Source organism: Panulirus ornatus, chromosome 2 (genome assembly GCF_036320965.1).
Source record: "Panulirus ornatus isolate Po-2019 chromosome 2, ASM3632096v1, whole genome shotgun sequence".
NCBI classification, from domain to species: Eukaryota; Metazoa; Arthropoda; class Malacostraca; order Decapoda; family Palinuridae; genus Panulirus; species Panulirus ornatus.
In genome coordinates, this window is record NC_092225.1 from 61,695,183 (window position 1) to 61,710,858 (window position 15,676).

Consider the following 15,676-nt stretch of genomic DNA (forward strand, 5'->3'; position numbering starts at 1 on the left):
AACATCAACTGAGACTTCCCAAGCTCTCTCATCCCCAACAGACTTCATACTTGCCCCTCTTTTCAAAACTCTTGCATTCACCTCCCTAACAACCCCATCCATAAAGAAATTTAACAACCATGGAGACATCACACACCCTTGCCTCAAACCTACATTTACTGAGAACCAATCACTTTCCACTCTTCTTACACGTACACATGCCTTACATCCTCGATAAAAACTTTTCACTGCTTCTAACAACTTGCCTCCCAAACCATATATTCTTAGTACCTTCCACAGAGCATCTCTATCAACTCTATCATATGCCTTCTCCAGATCCATAAATGCTACATACAAATCAATTTGCTTTTCTAAGTATTTCTCACATACATTCTTCAAAGCAAACACCTGATCCAGACATCCTCTACCACTTCTGAAACCACACTGCTCTTCCCTAATCTGATATATATATATATATATATATATATATATATATATATATATATATATATATATATATATATATATATATATATATATATATATATATATATATATACATATATATACATATATATATATATATATATATATATATATATATATATATATATATGTATATATATATATATATATATATATATGTATATATATATATATATATATATATATATATATATATATATATATATATATATATATATATATATATATATATATATATATATATGTATATATATATATATATATATATATATATATATATATATATATATATATATATATATATATATATATATATATATATATATATATTAACAGACTTAACATTTCTTTTTTGCTTTTAACTCCACGAATGACATCATTTGCCCCTTCATAGTTACACATAAAATCTACCACCATACCTTTTCTGTTTAGGATCTTAAGATTAGCACTCCAATCCTCAACCTTCTATTTTCTGATACCAAGACGAATAGCCTCAAAGGGACTCACTGGGCTATATCTGCTGCTCGCATTTCTTTGTATTATATTAACACTACACGGGCATCAATATGACATGTTCACTGTAGCGTTAATACTAACACTTCACGGATATTGCGGCATCAACAGTGAATTGTGCCTGCCTTATGGATACTAACACTATACAAGCACTGCAGCATACCACCAGCACCAACACCAAGATTACACGGGTACTGCAACATGCCACTAGCACCAACTAACACTACAATGGAAGTGCAGCATACCACCAGCACCAACACCAACACTACATGGGCACTTCAACATACCACCAGCACCAACACGCCGCTAGCACCCGCACCAACAAAACGCCGGCAATGCAACATACCACCAGCACCAACACTACACTGGAAGCGCAGCATACCACCAGCACCAACACCAACACTGCACGGGCAATACAGTATACCATCAGCACCAACACCATCACTACACGGGGTACTGCAACATACCACAAGCACCAGCCCCAAAACAACAAGGGCACTCCAGCATTCCACCAGCACCAACACTACACGGGAAGTGCAGCATAACACCAGCACCAACATGAACACTACAAGGACACTGTATAATACCAAAAACACCATCACCAACACGACACGGGAACTCCAACATACAACCAGCAACTGCACCAACACCGAGACAGGGTATTGAAGCATACCCCTCATCACCAAAACTCTACGGGCAATGCAGCATACCACCATCATCAACACCAACACTGCAAGGGTCATGCAGCATACCCCAGCACCAATGCTACACGGGCACTACAGCATACCAGCATCACCAACACCATTACTATAGGGACACTGCAGCTTACGGCCAGTACCAGTACCCACGCCAACACTACACGGGCACCGCAGCTTACCACCAACACCACCACTAACACAACACAGGTAATGCAACATACCACCAGCACCAACACTACATGAAGACTGCAGCATAGCACCAGTACCATCATCAACACTTCACGGGTACTACAGCATACCTCCAGTAACGTCACTAACACTACACAGGCATTCCAACAGACCATCAGCACCAGCATCAACACCAACAGCACAAGGACAATGCAGCATACCACCAGCACAAGCACCAACACTGAACAGGCACTGCAGCATACCACCAGCACCAGAACCAAATCTCAACGGGCACTGCAACATACCACCAGCACCAACACCAACAGTACACAGGCACTGCACCATATCACCAGTAACATCATCAACACGACACAGGCACTGCAGAATACCAGACTCAGCATCATCAACACCACACGGACACTGCATCATACCAGCAGCAACAACACCAACACCACACGGGCACTGCATCATACCACTAGCACCAACACCGACACTACACGGGCACTACAGCATACCAACACCACCACCACCAACATGATACGGGCACTGCGGCATACCAACAGCTCCATCATCAACACTACACGGACGCTGAAGCATAAAACCAGCACCAACACAAACAGTGCACGGCCTCACATCCATACAGGAACTGTCATGTGTAATGCACAGCTCTCTATCCATATCCAGGTTCTACGGATATTCCCATGGTTTACCCCGGACGTTTCACATGCCCTGGTTTAGTTCATTGACGGCATGTTGACCTCAGTATACCATATCTTTCCAATTCACTCTATTATGTGCACGCCTTTCATCCTCCTGCATATTCAGGTCCCGATCATTTGTAATCTTTTATCACTCCATCTCCTCCACATCCAAGTTGTTCTCCCGGCTTTCCTTGTTCCCTCCATTTCTTTGTCGAGGTTTCCTCACTCTTTCTCAACATATATCCAAAATGTAAATACTTCCAAAAACTCGTTAAGACAAACATTTCATGAATTAAGGTGTACTCAGAAAATCGCAAGAAACGGACTGTATAAACGATATCAGTAACGAGGACAATAGAAGGCTAATGTGCAGCTGCTGGGAGTCAGTGACACCTTAGAATACTGCTGGGCGGAATTACATTTTCTTTTTAACTTAAATTCTTTTTTTTTTCTTTTTTACCAGACAAGCCAGTCGTGGGCTAATTAGGCCTGTTGCCTGTCTTTCTTCTGTAAACTCATGTTAATTACACTTTATTCAGTACCCCACATTTCTCTTACACTTTCGTTACTCACTCGATCAAACCACCTTACGTCACATATTGCCGACACACATTTCATTTCCACCATATCCACCCTCTTCCGCACAGCGTTATCTATAGCCCACGCCTCGCAACCATATAACATTGTTGGAACCACTATTCCTTCAATTTGGGGAGATATACCTGTAAAATTCATGTCGGGGTAAACCATGGAAAGTTCTGTGGAGCCTGAATGTGGAAAGGGAGCTGTGATTTCGGTGCATTACTACATGACAGCTAGATACTGAGTGTGAACGAATGTGGGCTTTGTAGTCTTTTCCTAGCGCTACCTCGCGCACAGGAGGGGGGGAGGGGGTTTTTATTTCATGTGTGGCGGGGTGGCGATGGGAATGAATAAAGGCAGACAGTATGAATTATGTACATGTGTATATATGTATATGTCTGTGTGTGTATATATATGTATACGATGAGATATATAGGTATGTATATTTGCGTATATGTGTATGTGGGTGGGTTGGGCCATTCTTTCGTCTGTTTCCTTGCGCTACCTCGTTAACGCGGGAGACAGCGACAAAGCAAAATAAATAGATAAAAATACCTCCCCAAATTTATCAGTTTAGCATCTTACTATTACCACACCAATCTTCACATTTCTATTTTTGTCATTAAGAGAAACAGCCACAAAGGGACCCAATGGTCTAATTCTGCTCAAACTTCTTTGTATTCTACGGGTACCCAGTCAACAACACTAATATATCATGTTCAATGAAGGGCCAGTACTAACACTACACGGATATTGCTGCATCAACAGTGAATAGTGACTGCGGCAAGGATACCAACACTACACGGGCACTGCAACATACCATCTGCACCAACACCGACACCACACGGGAGCTGCAGCATGTCACCAGCAACAACACTTCAAGGACACTGCAGCATACCACCAGCATCAGCACTGCAACATACCAACAGCACCAACACCAACACTACATGGGCACTGCAGCATGCCACCAACACCAACACTAACACTTCACGGGCACTGCAACACACCAACAGTAACAACACCAACAGTACATTGGGACTACATCATACCACCAACACCAACACTACACGGGTACTGTAGTATACCATCAGCACGAAAACCATCACTACACGGCCACTGAAACATAACGTCAGCAGCATCACCAACACTACACGGGCACTGCAACATACCACCAGCACCAACACCAACACTACACGGGCACTGCAGCATAACTCTAGCACAAACCCTAACTCGACACGGGCACGACAACATACCACAAGCACCAGCAAGAACACTACACGGGCACTGCAGCCTTGACACTGAGGCCGGTAGAGTCAATCAGGGAGTGACTCTTGAAAACTTATGAAGTTGATTGTTAGGTAAGATGGTACCAGCAGACTGTCGGTCAGAGGGACGTATTCAAGAACCAAACGACGGGAGGTCGACTTTGCCAAGCCGACGGAGCTTCGCATCGTCAACATGGTAATGCGACGTAGGTCCACGCTGATTGGCTGGGAGGTATGACTATGCGATGAATTATTGGAACGTTGCAAAGGTGGCCCTCGGAAGGGGAACGATCCCCCCTTGCGATGAGACTTTACGACAGAAAATTACCTTTAACAATTATATATCATATCTCTTGAAAGATTATTGATACATTAAACGCACTCGAAAATATTAGTATCTCATGCTAAGGAGATGGGAATTCGAATGAAAGTTACGTGAAAGTATTCTTTCGAGACTTGTGTGAATGTTATATAGTCTTTGATGTATTGTCAAAAACATTCTTTAAGAGCGGTAAGACTCGCATCAGTCTCGAAAAAAAATTACTCTGTAATTTTCATTCAAATTCCCATCAACTTAGCAAGAGATGATAATATTTTCGAATGCGTTCAATGCATAGATAATCATTTAAGAGATGAATTATGTAATTGTTAAAGATAATTTTCCGTCGTAAAGTCTCATCGCAAGACGGGTCGTTCCCCTTTCGAAGGCCACCTTTGCAACGTTCCAATAATTCATCGCATAGTCATACCTCCCAGCCAATCAACGTCGACCTGCGTCGCATTACACACGTTCTTGAACACGACGATGCGAAGCTTCGTCCCCTTCGCAAAGTCGACCGCTTCGTCGTATTGTTCTTCAGTAAGGGCCAGAGTGCGGCGCCGTGACTGACCACATCTAGAGTCAGTAAGCGCCGGTTGCTAGTGGTGACTGTATGTGTAAGGAATCCCTCAGAATGGAGAGAAGGATATTTTGTGTAGTTTATATATATATATATATATATATATATATATATATATATATATATATATATATATATATATATATATATATATATATATATATATATGTATAGTGATGGGTGATTTGAATGCAAAGGTGAGTAATGTGGCAGTTGAGGGAATGATTGGTATACATGGGGTGTTCAGTGTTGTAAATGGAAATGGTGAAGAGCTTGTAGATTTATGTGCTGAAAAGGGACTGGTGATTGGGAATACCTGGTTTAAAAAGCGAGATATACATAAGTATACGTATGTAAGTAGGAGAGATGGCCAGAGAGCGTTATTGGATTACGTGTTAATTGACAGGCGCGCGAAAGAGAGACTTTTGGATGTTAATGTGCTGAGAGGTGCAACTGGAGGGATTTTTTTTTTTTTTTTTTTTTATACTTTGCCGCTGTCTCCCGCGTTTGCGAGGTAGCGCAAGGAAACAGACGAAAGAAATGGCCCAACCCCCCCCATACACATGTATATACATACGTCCACACACGCAAATATACATACCTACACAGCTTTCCATGGTTTACCCCAGACGCTTCATATGCCTTGATTCAATCCACTGACAGCACGTCAACCCCGGTATACCACATCGCTCCAATTCACTCTATTCCTTGCCCTCCTTTCACCCTCCTGCATGTTCAGGCCCCGATCACACAAAATCTTTTTCACTCCATCTTTCCACCTCCAATTTGGTCTCTCTCTTCTCCTCGTTCCCTCCACCTCGGACACATATATCCTCTTGGTCAATCTTTCCTCACTCATTCTCTCCATGTGCCCAAACTACTTCAAAACACCCTCTTCTGCTCTCTCAACCACGCTCTTTTTATTTCCACACATCTCTCTTACCCTTACGTTACTCACTCGATCAAACCACCTCACACCACACATTGTCCTCAAACATCTCATTTCCAGAACATCCATCCTCCTGCGCACAACTCTATCCATAGCCCACGCCTCGCAACCATACAACATTGTTGGAACCACTATTCCTTCAAACATACCCATTTTTGCTTTCCGAGATAATGTTCTCGACTTCCACACATTCTTCAAGGCTCCCAGAATTTTCGCCCCCTCCCCCACCCTATGATCCACTTCCGCTTCCATGGTTCCATCCGCTGCCAGATCCACTCCCAGATATCTAAAACACTTCACTTCCTCCAGTTTTTCTCCATTCAAACTCACCTCCCAATTGACTTGACCCTCAACCCTACTGTACCTAATAACCTTGCTCTTATTCACATTTACTCTTAACTTTCTTCTTCCACACACTTTACCAAACTCAGTCACCAGCTTCTGCAGTTTCTCACATGAATCAGCCACCAGCGCTGTATCATCAGCGAACAACAACTGACTCACTTCCCAAGCTCTCTCATCCCCAACAGACTTCATACTTGCCCCTCTTTCCAAAACTGTTGCATTTACCTCCCTAACAACCCCATCCATAAACAAATTAAACAACCATGGAGACATCACACACCCCTGCCGCAAACCTACATTCACTGAGAACCAATCACTGGAGGGATGTCTGATCATTATCTTGTGGAGGCTAAGGTGAAGATTTGTAGGGGTTTTCAGAAAAGAAGAGTGAATGTTGGGGTGAAGAGGGTGGTGAGAGTAAGTGAGCTTGGGAAGGAGACTTGTGTGAGGAAGTACCAGGAGAGGCTGAGTACAGAATGGAAAAAGGTGAGAACAATGTAAGTAAGGGGAGTGTGGGAGGAATGGGATGTATTTAGGGAAGCAGTGATGGATTGCGCAAAAGATGCTTGTGGCATGAGAAGAGTGGGAGGTGGGTTGATTAGAAAGGGTAGTGAGTGGTGGGATGAAGAAGTAAGATTATTAGTGAAAGAGAAGAGAGAGGCATTTGGACGATTTTTGCAGGGAAAAAATGCAATTGAGTGGGAGATGTATAAAAGAAAGAGACAGGAGGTTAAGAGAAAGGTGCAAGAGGTGAAAAAGAGGGCAAATAAGAGTTGGGGTGAGAGAGTATCATTAAATTTTAGGGAGAATAAAAAGATGTTCTGGAAGGAGGTAAATAAAGTGCGTAAGACAAGGGAGCAAATGGGAACTTCAGTGAAGGGCGCAAATGGGGAAGTGATAACAAGTAGTGGTGTTGTGAGAAGGAGATGGAGTGAGTTTTTTGAAGGTTTGTTGAATGCGTTTGATGATAGAGTGGCAGATATAGGGTGTTTTGGTCGAGGTGTTGTGCAAAGTGAAAGGGTTAAGGAAAATGATTTGGTAAACAGAGAAGAGGTAGTAAAAGCTGTGCGGAAGATGAAAGCTGGCAAGGCAGCAGGTTTGGATGGTATTGCAGTGGAATTTATTAAGAAAGGGGGTGACTGTATTGTTGACTGGTTGGTAAGGTTATTTAATGTATGTATGACTCATGGTGAGGTGCCTGAGGATTGGCGGAATGCGTGCATAGTGCCATTGTACAAAGGAAAAGGGGGTAAGAGTGAGTGCTCAAATTACAGAGGTATAAGTTTGTTGAGTATTCCTGGTAAATTATATGGGAGGGTATTGATTGAGAGGGTGAAGGCATGTACAGAGCATCAGATTGGGGAAGAGCAGTGTGGTTTCAGAAGTGGTAGAGGATGTGTGGATCAGGTGTTTGCTTTGAAGAATGTATGTGAGAAATACTTAGAAAAGCAAATGGATTTGTATGTAGCATTTATGGATCTGGAGAAGGCATATGAAAGAGTTGATAGAGATGCTCTGTGGAAGGTATTAAGAATATATGGTGTGGGAGGCAAGTTGTTAGAAGCAGTGAAAAGTTTTTTATCGAGGATGTAAGGCATGTGTACGTGTAGGAAGAGAGGAAAGTGATTGGTTCTCAGTGAATGTAGGTTTGCGATAGGTGTGTGTGATGTCTCCATGGTTGTTTAATTTGTTTATGGATGGGGTTGTTAGGGAGGTGAATGGAAGAGTTTTGGAAAGAGGGGCAAGTATGCAGTCTGTTGTGGATGAGAGAGCTTGGGAAGTGAGTCAGTTGTTGTTTGCTGATGATACACCGATAGTGGCTGATTCATGTGAGAAACTGCAGAAGCTGGTGACTGAGCTTGGTAAAGTGTGTGAAAGAAGAAAGTTGAGAATAAATGTGAATAAGAGCAAGTTTGTTAGGTACAGTAGGGGTGAGGGTCAAGTCAATTGGGAGGTAAGTTTGAATGGAGAAAAAGTGGAGGAAGTGAAGTGTTTTAGATATCTGGGAGTGGATTTGGCAGCGGATGGAACCATGGAAGCAGAAGTGAATCATAGGGTGGGGGAGGGGGCAAAAATTCTGGGAGCGTTGAAAAATGTGTGGAAGTCGAGAACATTATCTCGGAAAGCAAAAATAGGTATGTTTGAAAGAATAGTGGTTCCAACAATGTTGTATGGTTGCGAGGCGTGGGCTATGGATAGAGATGTGCGCAGGAGGATGGATGTGCTGGAAATGAGATGTTTGAGGACAATGTGTGGTGTGAGGTGGTTTGATCGAGTAAGTAACGTAAGGGTAAGAGAGATGTGTGGAAATAAAAAGAGCGTGGTTGAGAGAGCAGAAGAGGGTGTTTTGAAATGGTTTGGGCACATGGAGAGAATGAGTGAGGAGAGATTGACCAAGAGGATATATGTGTCGGAGGTGGAGGGAACGAGGAGAAGAGGGAGACCAAATTGGAGGTGGAAAGATGGAGTGAAAAAGATTTTGTGTGATCGGGGCCTGAACATGCAGGAGGGTGAAAGGAGGGCAAGAAATAGAGTGAATTGGAGTCATGTGGTATACAGGGGTTGACGTGCTGTCAGTGGATTGAAGCAAGGCATGTGAAGCGTCTGGGGTAAACCATGGAAAGCTGTGTAGGTATGTATATTTGCGTGTGTGGACGTGTGTATGTACATGTGTATGGGGGGGGGGGGGGGTTGGGCCATTTCTTTCGTCTGTTTCCTTGCGCTACCTCGCAAACGCGGGAGACAGCGACAAAGTATAAAAAAAAAAAAAAAAAAAAACATTTCATTTCCACCATATCCACCCTCTTCCGCACAGCGTTATCTATAGCCCACGCCTCGCAACCATATAACATTGTTGGAACCACTATTCCTTCAATTTGGGGAGATATACCTGTAAAATTCATGTCGGGGTAAACCATGGAAAGTTCTGTGGAGCCTGAATGTGGAAAGGGAGCTGTGATTTCGGTGCATTACTACATGACAGCTAGATACTGAGTGTGAACGAATGTGGGCTTTGTAGTCTTTTCCTAGCGCTACCTCGCGCACAGGAGGGGGGGAGGGGGTTTTTATTTCATGTGTGGCGGGGTGGCGATGGGAATGAATAAAGGCAGACAGTATGAATTATGTACATGTGTATATATGTATATGTCTGTGTGTGTATATATATGTATACGATGAGATATATAGGTATGTATATTTGCGTATATGTGTATGTGGGTGGGTTGGGCCATTCTTTCGTCTGTTTCCTTGCGCTACCTCGTTAACGCGGGAGACAGCGACAAAGCAAAATAAATAGATAAAAAAACCTCCCCAAATTATCAGTTTAGCATCTTACTATTACCACACCAATCTTCACATTTCTATTTTTGTCATTAAGAGAAACAGCCTCAAAGGGACCCAATGGTCTAATTCTGCTCAAACTTCTTTGTATTCTACGGGTACCCAATCAACAACACTAATATATCATGTTCACTGAAGGGCCAGTACTAACACTACACGGATATTGCTGCATCAACAGTGAATAGTGATTGCGGCAAGGATACCAACACTACACGGGCACTGCAACATACCATCTGCACCAACACCGACACCACACGGGAGCTGCAGCATGTCACCAGCAACAACACTTCAAGGACACTGCAGCATACCACCACATCAGCACTGCAACATACCAACAGCACCAACACCAACACTACATGGGCACTGCAGCATGCCACCAACACCAACACTAACACTTCACGGGCACTGCAACACACCAACAGTAACAACACTAACAGTACATTGGGACTACATCATACCACCAACACCAACACTACACGGGTACTGTAGTATACCATCAGCACGAAAACCATCACTACACGGCCACTGAAACATAACGTCAGCAGCATCACCAACACTACACGGGCACTGCAACATACCACCAGCACCAACACCAACACTACACGGGCACTGCAGCCATAACTCTAGCACAAACCCTAACTCGACACGGGCACGACAACATACCACAAGCACCAGCAAGAACACTACACGGGCACTGCAGCCTTGACACTGAGGCCGGTAGAGTCAATCAGGGAGTGACTCTTGAAAACTTATGAAGTTGATTGTTAGGTAAGATGGTACCAGCAGACTGTCGGTCAGAGGGACGTATTCAAGAACCAAACGACGGGAGGTCGACTTTGCCAAGCCGACGGAGCTTCGCATCGTCAACATGGTAATGCGACGTAGGTCCACGCTGATTGGCTGGGAGGTATGACTATGCGATGAATTACTGGAACGTTGCAAAGGCGGCCCTCGGAAGGGGAACGATCCCCCCTTGCGATGAGACTTTACGACAGAAAATTACCTTTAACAATTATATATCATATCTCTTGAAAGATTATTGATGCATTAAACGCACTCGAAAATATTAGTATCTCATGCTAAGGAGATGGGAATTCGAATGAAAGTTACGTGAAAGTATTCTTTCGAGACTTGTGTGAATGTTATACAGTCTTTGATGTATTGTCAAAAACATTCTTTAAGAGCGGTAAGACTCGCATCAGTCTCGAAAAAAAATTACTCTGTAATTTTCATTCAAATTCCCATCAACTTAGCAAGAGATGATAATATTTACGAATGCGTTTAATGCATAGATAATCATTTAAGAGATGAATTATGTAATTGTTAAAGATAATTTTCCGTCGTAAAGTCTCATCGCAAGACGGGTCGTTCCCCTTTCGAAGGCCACCTTTGCAACGTTCCAATAATTCATCGCATAGTCATACCTCCCAGCCAATCAACGTCGACCTGCGTCGCATTACACACGTTCTTGAACACGACAATGCGAAGCTTCGTCCCCTTCGCAAAGTCGACCGCTTCGTCGTATTGTTCTTCAGTAAGGGCCAGAGTGCGGCGCCGTGACTGACCACATCTAGAGTCAGTAAGCGCCGGTTGCTAGTGGTGACTGTATGTGTAAGGAATCCCTCAGAATGGAGAGAAGGATATTTTGTGTAGTTTTTATATATATATATATATATATATATATATATATATATATATATATATATATATATATATATATATATATATATATATATATGTATAGTGATGGGTGATTTGAATGCAAAGGTGAGTAATGTGGCAGTTGAGGGAATGATTGGTATACATGGGGTGTTCAGTGTTGTAAATGGAAATGGTGAAGAGCTTGTAGATTTATGTGCTGAAAAGGGACTGGTGATTGGGAATACCTGGTTTAAAAAGCGAGATATACATAAGTATACGTATGTAAGTAGGAGAGATAGCCAGAGAGCGTTATTGGATTACGTGTTAATTGACAGGCGCGCGAAAGAGAGACTTTTGGATGTTAATGTGCTGAGAGGTGCAACTGGAGGGATGTCTGATCATTATCTTGTGGAGGCTAAGGTGAAGATTTGTAGGGGTTTTCAGAAAAGAAGAGTGAATGTTGGGGTGAAGAGGGTGGTGAGAGTAAGTGAGCTTGGGAAGGAGACTTGTGTGAGGAAGTACCAGGAGAGGCTGAGTACAGAATGGAAAAAGGTGAGAACAATGGAAGTAAGGGGAGTGGGGGAGGAATGGGATGTATTTAGGGAAGCAGTGATGGATTGCGCAAAAGATGCTTGTGGCATGAGAAGAGTGGGAGGTGGGTTGATTAGAAAGGGTAGTGAGTGGTGGGATGAAGAAGTAAGATTATTAGTGAAAGAGAAGAGAGAGGCATTTGGACGATTTTTGCAGGGAAAAAATGCAATTGAGTGGGAGATGTATAAAAGAAAGAGACAGGAGGTTAAGAGAAAGGTGCAAGAGGTGAAAAAGAGGGCAAATAAGAGTTGGGGTGAGAGAGTATCATTAAATTTTAGGGAGAATAAAAAGATGTTCTAGAAGGAGGTAAATAAAGTGCGTAAGACAAGGGAGCAAATGGGAACTTCAGTGAATGGCGCAAATGGGGAGGTGATAACAAGTAGTGGTGATGTGAGAAGGAGATGGAGTGAGTTTTTTGAAGGTTTGTTGAATGCGTTTGATGATAGAGTGGCAGATATAGGGTGTTTTGGTCAAGGTGTTGTGCAAAGTGAAAGGGTTAGGGAAAATGATTTGGTAAACAGAGAAGAGGTAGTAAAAGCTGTGCGGAAGATGAAAGCAGGCAAGGCAGCAGGTTTGGATGGTATTGCAGTGGAATTTATTAAAAAAGGGGGTGACTGTATTGTTGACTGGTTGGTAAGGTTATTTAATGTATGTATGATTCATGGTGAGGTGCCTGAGGATTGGCGGAATGCGTGCATAGTGCCATTGTACAAAGGCAAAGGGGGTAAGAGTGAGTGCTCAAATTACAGAGGTATAAGTTTGTTGAGTATTCCTGGTAAATTATATGGGAGGGTATTGATTGAGAGGGTGAAGGCATGTACAGAGCATCAGATTGGGGAAGAGCAGTGTGGTTTCAGAAGTGGTAGAGGATGTGTGGATCAGGTGTTTGCTTTGAAGAATGTATGTGAGAAATACTTAGAAAAGCAAATGGATTTGTATGTAGCATTTATGGATCTGGAGAAGGCATATGAAAGAGTTGATAGAGAAGCTCTGTGAAAGGTATTAAGAATATATGGTGTGGGAGGCAAGTTGTTAGAAGCAGTGAAGAGTTTTTTATCGAGGATGTAAGGCATGTGTACGTGTAGGAAGAGAGGAAAGTGATTGGTTCTCAGTGAATGTAGGTTTGCGATAGGTGTGTGTGATGTCTCCATGGTTGTTTAATTTGTTTATGGATGGGGTTGTTAGGGAGGTGAATGGAAGAGTTTTGGAAAGAGGGGCAAGTATGCAGTCTGTTGTGGATGAGAGAGCTTGGGAAGTGAGTCAGTTGTTGTTTGCTGATGATACACCGATAGTGGCTGATTCATGTGAGAAACTGCAGAAGCTGGTGACTGAGCTTGGTAAAGTGTGTGAAAGAAGAAAGTTGAGAATAAATGTGAATAAGAGCAAGTTTGTTAGGTACAGTAGGGGTGAGGGTCAAGTCAATTGGGAGGTAAGTTTGAATGGAGAAAAACTGGAGGAAGTGAAGTGCTTTAGATATCTGGGAGTGGATTTGGCAGCGGATGGAACCATGGAAGCAGAAGTGAATCATAGGGTGGGGGAGGGGGCAAAAATTCTGGGAGCGTTGAAAAATGTGTGGAAGTCGAGAACATTATCTCGGAAAGCAAAAATAGGTATGTTTGAAAGAATAGTGGTTCCAACAATGTTGTATGGTTGCGAGGCGTGGGCTATGGATAGAGTTGTGCGCAGGAGGGTGTATGTGCAGGAAATAAGATGTTTGAGGACAATATGTGGTGTGAAGTGGTTTGATCGAGTAAGTAATGTAAGGGTAAGAGAGATGTGTGGAAATAAAAAGAGCGTGGTTGAGAGAGCAGAAGAGGGTGTTTTGAAATGGTTTGGGCACATGGAGAGAATGAGTGAGGAGAGATTGACCAAGAGTAAGGATATATGTGTCTGAGGTGGAGGGAACGAGAAGTGGGAGACCTAATTGGAGGTGGAAAGATGGAGTGAAAAAGATTTTGAGTGATCGGGGCCTGAACATGCAAGAGGGTGAAAGGCGTGCAAGGAATAGAGTGAATTGGAACGATGTGGTATACCGGGGTCGACGTGCTGTAAATGGATTGAAACAGGAAATGTGAAGCGTCTGGGGTGAACCATGGAAAGTTGTGTAGGGCCTGGATGTGGAAAGGGAGCTGTGGTTTCCGGTGCATTATTACATGACAGCTAGAGACTGAGTGTGAACGAATGTTGCCTTTGTTGTCTTACTAGAGCTACCTCGCGCATATGAGTGGGGAGGATGTTGTTATTACATTTGTGGCCGGGTGGCGATGAGAATGAATAAAGGCAGACAGTATGAATTATGTACATGTGTATATATGTATATGTCTGTGTGTGTATGTATATGTATACGCGAGGTAGCACTAGGAAAAGAAAACAAAGGCCACATTCGTTCACACTCAGTCTCTTGCTCTCATGTATAATACACCGAAACCACAGCTCCCTTTCCACATCCAGGCCCTACAAAACTTTCCATGGTTTACCCCAGACGCTTCACACGCCCAGGTTCAATCCATTGGCAGAACGTCGACCCCGGTATACCACATCGTTCCAATTCACTCTCTTCCTGTACGCCTTTCAACCTCCTGCACGTTCAGGCCCCGATCGCTCAAAATCTTTTTCACTCCATCCTTCCACCTCTAATTTGGTCTCCCACTTCTCGTTCCCTCCACCTCTGACACATATATCCTCTTGGTCAATCTTTCATCACTCATTCTCTCCACATGACCAAGCCATTTCAAGCACCCTCTTCTGCTCTCTGAACCACATTCTTATTATTTCCACGCATATCTCTTACCCTTTCATTACTTGCTCGATCAAACTACCTCACACGAAGTATTGCCCTCAAACATCTCATTTCCAACACATCCACCCTCCTCCGCACAGCTCTATCTATAGCTCATGCCTCGCAACCATATAACATTCTTGGAACCACTATTCCTTCAAACATACCCATTTTTACTTTCCGAGATAATGTTCTCGCCTTCAACGCTCCCAGAACTTTCGCCACCTCCCCCACCCTGTGACTCACTTTCGCTTCCATGGTTCCATCCGCTGCCAGATCCACTCCCAGATATCTAAAACACTTCACTTCCTCCGGTTTTTCTCCATTCAAATTTACCTCCCAATTGACTTGTCCCTCAACCCTACTGTACCTAATAACCTTGCTCTTATTCATATCTACTCTCAGCTTCCTTCTTTCACACACTTTACCAAACTCAGTCACCAGCTTCTGCAGTTTCTCACCCGAATCAACCACCAGCGCTGTATCATCAGCAAACAACAACTGACTCACTTCCCAAGCCCTCTCATCCACAACAGATTGCATACTTGCCCCTCTCTCCAAAACCCTTCCATTCACCTCCCTAACAACCCCATCCATAAACAAATCAAACAACCATGGAGACGTCACGCACCCCTGCCGCGAACCGACATTCACTGAGAACCGATCAATTTCCTCTTTCCCTACTCGTACATATGCCATACATCCTCGATAAAAACTTTTCACTGCTTCTAACAACTTGCC